Source organism: Ictidomys tridecemlineatus, chromosome 6 (genome assembly GCF_052094955.1).
Source record: "Ictidomys tridecemlineatus isolate mIctTri1 chromosome 6, mIctTri1.hap1, whole genome shotgun sequence".
NCBI classification, from domain to species: domain Eukaryota; kingdom Metazoa; phylum Chordata; class Mammalia; order Rodentia; family Sciuridae; genus Ictidomys; species Ictidomys tridecemlineatus.
Window position 1 is genome coordinate 4,332,043 of NC_135482.1, and position 6,587 is coordinate 4,338,629.

Sequence of the window (6,587 nt, forward strand, 5' to 3'; positions counted from 1 at the left end):
GACAATCAACAAAGTCCAGCAAATGAGTGAATGAGAACAGGGCAGGGTCCCCACCCTCACATCCAGTGCCAGGTTGTCCCATAGCTAAGACAGTGAGACTCAGAGAGGCCGGGCCTCCTGGAGACCAGAGAACACAGTCAGCCCTCCAGGTCAGCTGTCACCTCCCAACCCCGGGGACACGTGGCCAGGAACCACCGTCTGTTCCCAGCCACCACCATCTGCTCCAGTCGGTCAAACAACCAGGGCCACAGTGAGGTGGCAGACGGTGGGTACAGAGGGCAGGAGAGGTCCTGGGTGGGCTGTGCGCTTGCGGCTGGCCCGGAGGGCAAGAGGGAGATCTCCAGGAGGAGGAGGGTGGACAGTCTGTATGCCAAGTCCAGCTTTCAAAGAAATGGAGGCAGAGCTGCCAGGGTCTCTTCCTAGCCAAGTCCTGTGTGTCCTGGATCCACCTTCCCGCCTGTCCCAAACTGAGGATGTGGGGAGCCACCCCGCCAGGCCAGATGAGGCCCGGGTGTGGGGAAGCTCTTTGACCCAACCCACAAGAAGAGCCTGTGTCCTCTGGGAGAGTGACCCTCCATCTGCAGAAGCAGTCACACTGCCCAGCCACCAAGGAGCCAGGGAGGGACCTCAAAGGGGAGGGAGGTAGTAACGGGGGCATGCAGAGGCCCTGTGGACAGGGGACACAGAGCCCAGAGTCCCAAGTCCTCCAAGCAGCCCTGGGGCAGGTACCTGAGGCCCTCCAGGCACTGGACAGCGTGATGAGCGCTGAGCCCTTGACCAGGGGGACCGGGCACTGTGCAGACAGGAGCTTTGCTCTCGTGACCTTGCGTTGTCTCAGCAGCCTGCCGAGTAGTCCTTATGCCCACCCAACGGAGGAGGAGACTGGGGACCAGATGCTGAGAGAGGCACCAAAACCCCAGCTCCCTGGGGCCTCAGCACAGGCCGTCCGAGACCCGCCCTCCTGTGCAGGCAAGAATCTGCCCCCCACTAGAGCCAGCTCCCACTCTGCCTCCTTGCCCGGCCTCCAAGAAAGCACTTCCCCCCTCTGACTGCTGAAGACTTCACGCTGATCCATTCAACAAGCTTCAATCAGAACGGTCACTGCAGGACCCTCCTCCTTCCTGAATCTCTGGCCCAGGCCACAGTTGAGTCAGGTCAGGCGAGAGAGGACGCTCCAGCGAGGAGGCGGGGCCTGAGAAGAGGCCGCTGGGCGGGGCCAGGGCCAAGTGCGCGGCTCCTCATGCAAACCTGGCACTTGGTGAGGGCTCCAGGCCTGTGGGCGGGACTGTCGTCCATGTTACAGCCAGGACGAGCGAGGCCCAGAGGTCAGCCAGCCTGGAGACCCAGAGGACACCAGTCAGTCCTCAGGCCCAGGTGCTGCCTCCTGGCTGCGGGCTCATGGCCCTCCATCTGCTGGGCACGCCAGCTTCCATCCCTGAGCCCTGCAGCTTCTGCGCTCCCATTTCCCAGATGTGGTAACTGAGGTTCACAGCGGCAGCACCAGAGCTCGCGGCTCCTGACCGTGAAACACTTGTTCTTGGCAAAAGGCCCACTCTTGTGTGAATGTTCTATCTGCGCCTTGAACATTTGCCAGAGTGAGTCACGTCCACCAGCCGCTGTCCCCAGACAGCAGCTCTGTGGAGCCGGAGAGAGGGGAGGGCTCTGGTGGGACTGGCTCCAGAGCAGGCATCCTTTCTGCCCCCATGAGGTTTACAGGAAAACCCAAAACAGCAGGCTCAGAAGGGGGCCACGAGGTCCATGTGCCTCTAAATCATGGCCCTGGAGCTCTGAAGTCCAGGGCTGGGGAAGGGAGCAGAGGCGCTGAGGTCCATCTGAGTGCAGGACAACTTCTCCTACTCGTGAGACTAGGGAGGACGCCAGCCCTTCCCTAGGCCTCCAGCTTGGTGGTCTCCCTGGGCCCCCCGACGCCCACACACACCTGGAGGCAGGTCCCAGCCCACCTTCCTCCCCACCCCAGCTCACCTGCATGAGGAGTGGAGAGTCTTACTAAGGCTTTATTGCTGGCCCTGGCCGGGACTTTGCCTGGCCACCACCCAGCCCACCCCATACTGCACCCATCCTCAGCGTCTCCACCATCCCTTCCTTGGCAGAGCCTCGCCTGGACACCGTTTTCCTCCCCAGTGACAGGCTTTCTGCTCTGCTCTTTCCTCTCCAGCTTCCAGCCCCATAATCCTCACACCCTTCTCCTCATGAGCCATTCGCTCTGCTGTGTGTCCTATACCCACTGCGGACCGTGAAGTGTCTTGCAAGCTACCAGGTGAGCCTGGCACCGGTCCACAAATGCCGACAGACGCCGTGAGGCTTCTGGGGCAGACACAAAGGACAGTTGGTGACCCATGACAGGAATCAAAACAGGACCATTTTTGCACGTCAGCGTCCCAGGAGCAACACAAACAGGCCAGGCGGGACCTCGTACTGCACACAGGAGAGGAACCCTGAACTGAGGGAGCCCGAACTCTTACAGTAGGCAGCAAGAGTGCCTGCCATCTGCTATGGGGGGAGAGTGGCTCTGGATTTCCAGGCTGTTCCATTGCAGTATATTGACTAGCACCCTCCAGAGCCTTCCATCCATCCGGAACCTATGAATGTCGCCTTTATTTGGAAACCAAGTCTTTGCACATACAACATCAAATCAAGATGAATGATGGGGGGGTCCTTAATTCAATATGGCTGCCGCCATTATAAGAGGGGAGATGGAGAGAGAAGAAAGAGGTCTCGTGACAATGGAGGCAGCGGTTGGAGTAAGGCTGCAGCACACCCAGGCAGCTCAGGGACTGCAGAGGCTGGAAGAGACCAGGACGGATCCTCCCCTGGGGCCATCAGAGCAGGCCCTGACCACGCCTCCACCTCAGACTTCTGGCCTCCAGAACCGTGATGCGTCCCTGTTGTTTGAAGCCCCTGGCTTGTGGTCATTTACTATTGCAGCCCTAGAAACAGAGTTCACCGTTACACAAAATCCTTGAAAAGACAGCCTAGGTCAAAGGGCAACCGGGGCCTCGTTCACATCTCACACAGCGTCCTCCCCAACACTCCCAGTGACCACACCTCAGGACTGAAGCCTCAGTGGTGTCCTCCCTGTCTATTATGACTTTATCTTGTCTCTGGGGGACCTCACCCTTGCTGCGAATGGCTCCTCATGCCATCCCTGCCCCCATGAGGGAGATTCTAATACGATCTATCATTGCCCCGTAATGGGCTTCCACCCAAGATGGTTTGGGAAAAGGGAAGCACATATTTCACAACTTAAAAAGCTGGAATACCAGGCTGGGCGGTGGCTCCGTGGTCGGGCACTTACCTAGCACATGTGAAGCACTGGGTTCTATTCTTAGCACCACATAAAAAGATGTATTTTTTTAAAAAAAGGTGGAATACCTAGGCCCCACCCTACAGCTGACTTTGGAGAGCGGGTGAGGGGCTCATCAAGGCCAAGAGCAAGTTGGAAGCAGTTGGTCAGTGCGAACTCCTGCCCCCCTGAGAGCTGCCTTCTGTGTAGGTCACCAGTTTCTACCAAAGTTGGGTCAGATCAGAAGACAGAGGGATCACAGGGTGGGCTCAGCCGTTGGGAGCAGAGAACTGGAGCGCGACTGAGGCCAGCCAGGGGCACAGCCTCCACCTTCCCTGGTGGACGCTCGAGAGCACATGTTTAACAAGCAGCAGCCTCTGACCACCTCCACCCTTGTCCCCTCTCTGCCTGCAGAAAACTTAACCCCATCGTAGCTCCCAGTCCTCACGTCCACATCAGCAGGTTTCCATCGTAGTCTCACGTGCCAGCAGGCCAACATGTTGCCTTAGAAAGCCCACTGAAACGTGGCCCCTACTCAACTGCCAGGGCACGGCTTCTCTGTCCTACTCCCCAGACCAGCAGGTGCCACACAACGTGTTGACAGGACACTTGTGCCAGGTCAGGGCCTGCTGTTCTGCTCAGCCAGCACGTTTATGCCCTATGCACCTGCCAAGGCTCTGTGGTCACGGCACAATTCAATCCTGGTGGCAAATGTTCAGAGCACTTTACATTCGTCTATTTATATGTAAGGAGCCCAGAGCTCAGAGAGGCAGGTCTGCAGCTGGAATGTGACCATGCAGGTAAACAGAGGAAGGAAGGAAGGAAGGAAGGAAGGAAGGAAGGAAGGAAGGAAGGAAGGAAGGAAGGAAGGAAGGAAGGAAGGAAGGAGGGAAGGAAGGAGGGAAGGCGGGCAGGCTCAGAACACCCTTTGAAAGGAGCACAAGGCACTCTAGCTCATTAGCGGAATCTGTAAGCGTTTATGCTTTTCATTGCCTTGAGCAATTCTACAACTTGGTAAGTTGCAGGAAACTCATAATTCAGCAAAGATTCTATCTGGAGAGGCTCAAATGAATTTCCTCTAGTGGAAGGGAAAGTCTCTCCTCCATGGAAAGAGGCAGTTTTGCATCTCTGAACAGGTTCATTTCGGCTTCCCTAGTTGCTTATATAAGTGTCTGTTCCTTGGGTGTTCCTTTTAAGGGACTGTAACGTCTTACTGGTCCCCTCATCCATTGATGAATTTTAAAAGAAATCTTTGTTACAGATTCATTTTTTTGTCACGGGAGAGTCATGAGTTTATTCTTCAAAAACTGTATCATTTAACCTGGGAATGTGTCCCGTGTAGATCTGGCTGAGTTTAAGCCCAGATACTTCTCATACTCCAAGAGCACATCAGACCCACTTAGGGGTCTTGAGGAAGCCCAGATTACTAGCGGCACCCCCAACCTTCTGATAGAGAATCTACCTGTGTCCTAACGTCCAGGGTGAGGTGTATCGCTCTGTAAGCCCCTGCCCCGAGCTGACCTGCCTCATCCTGCTCTCTTGTCTGAGATATAGCAGAGGCAGGGGCTATTGCAAAAGAAAACGAAAATCTAAAGCAAAAAAGGGAACACTCAGGCTGCCCTCGCTCCTCACAGGGGCTGTTTACAGGTGAGTGTTGGGACCACGCATCCATCAACAAGCACAGAAGACGTGCTGAGAAGATTATCCTTGTCTCGAGTTTGATTTGGGGTTTGAGCTGGTGGTTGGCTTGATTTTGTTTTTGCACTCACTTATTCTTTTTTCAAAAAGTGCACCTGGAATCCAGTATTCTGGGACAAGAGTCCGCAGCATCGACATATACCATAAACATGAAGACAACCAGAGCCCCCCACGATTGCAGGAGGAAACAGATCACAGCATAATTCTGAGCCAGTTTGCCGAATGATGAAGAGAAATGTGGTTTCCTGTCCCACCAGTCCTTTTGCTCCTGACATGGGGTTGAGAAATCCCTGCAGGCAGCAGGAAGAGAGGACACAGAGGTGGACGAGGCCTGGAGTAATGCAGGACTGTCCTGGGGCTGGTGGTGGGATGGGACAGTCACCAAGGGATGCCAGCACCAGGTACAAGGGGGCCTTACAGGCCAGTCACAGAGGCAGGCTTTATCCTGGGAGCCAGGGCAGTGGCCGATGGACCTTGAACTTGGGAGGGATGGCTGCCCGGAGGAGCTGAGGTTGGAAAGAGAAGGGGCGTGAGGAGATAAGGAAGGTTCGGGAAAGAATGTGAACTGGACTGAGTCAAGGCAGAGGCCTGGGGCTGAGAGTGGCCATGCGGTAAACGCTGGTGAGAAATGTCCCCTCCGGGTAGGACACAGAAGGACGTCCTGTGGAAATGACAGGAAAATATGGATAGGAATTAAATGACAGGTTCCAGGGCTGATCAGAGGAGTGGGTGTGAGGAAGCCTGGTCAGCGGGCTCCAGGGAGGGCTGAGCAGAGAGCCCCCGCAGCTGCCATTTCTGGGGTACGTGCTGGGCCTGTGCAGGGGGCAGGAGCAGAGGGTGAAGAGGATTTGCAGGGCTGCTGCTGGGGGGTGGCTGGGGGCCGTGGCCCAGGGGAGCCCTGAGGGTAAAGCCAAAGTGCTCAGCCCATGAGCCCCCCCTTACCAACCTACGCCCAGCTTTTGCTGAAAAACCACACGGGAATGGGGAGGGGGGGGTCCTCACAGGGGCTCTGCACAGTCCAGGAGGCTTCGTGGTGCTGGACTCCAGGAATCTGCTGCGCCGAGTCTGAAGGTGACTTGGGATGACCTGAGCAGCCCGTCCTCGGTCCTCCCGTCCCACTGGACCCAGGGGAGAGCTCAGCCCCTGCCCTGGCAGTGGCCCTGGACGGGACGGCTGGCTGGCTGGAAGAGAGCCCAATCCAAGGAGGCAGTGGCTGAAAGTGGGTGTTACACCCTTCCTTAATGAATAACAGGGACCCTGAGCGACGGCTGCTCTCCGCGTTTCCGGGGAGTGCAGCCGTGAGTCAGGAGGCCCACAGAGAGCAGGGAACCGCGACCTCAACCAGGAGAAGAAACAGGCGATAGAAACAGACCCACCCATGACCAGACCGAGGCCATCCCACAGGGACCTTAAAATGACTCCTGCAAACACACTGAACTCTTTACTGTACCCCCCAAAGGACACTGTGGATAACAGTTGGAGGAATTTCATGGAAAAAATAAAACCTCTAAATCTCTTCTCTCTGGAAGAGTGTGGCCCAGGGAAGCAGCTCACGTGGTGATCAGCAAGGAGGGGTGGGGGGAGA

The 6,587-nt window shown here is 56.4% G+C and overlaps 1 long non-coding RNA gene across 1 annotated transcript; it reads right to left on the bottom strand.

Annotated features, from left to right (window-relative positions):
- Positions 1-2,598: 2,598 nt before the first annotated feature.
- Positions 2,599-6,267, bottom strand: LOC144378474 (uncharacterized). Its single transcript, XR_013440168.1, has 2 exons — positions 6,005-6,267; positions 2,599-2,948 (listed from the first exon to the last, which is right to left on the bottom strand). It is a non-coding gene; the product is annotated as an uncharacterized LOC144378474 (long non-coding RNA).
- Between the last annotated feature and the right edge of the window lie 320 nt (positions 6,268-6,587).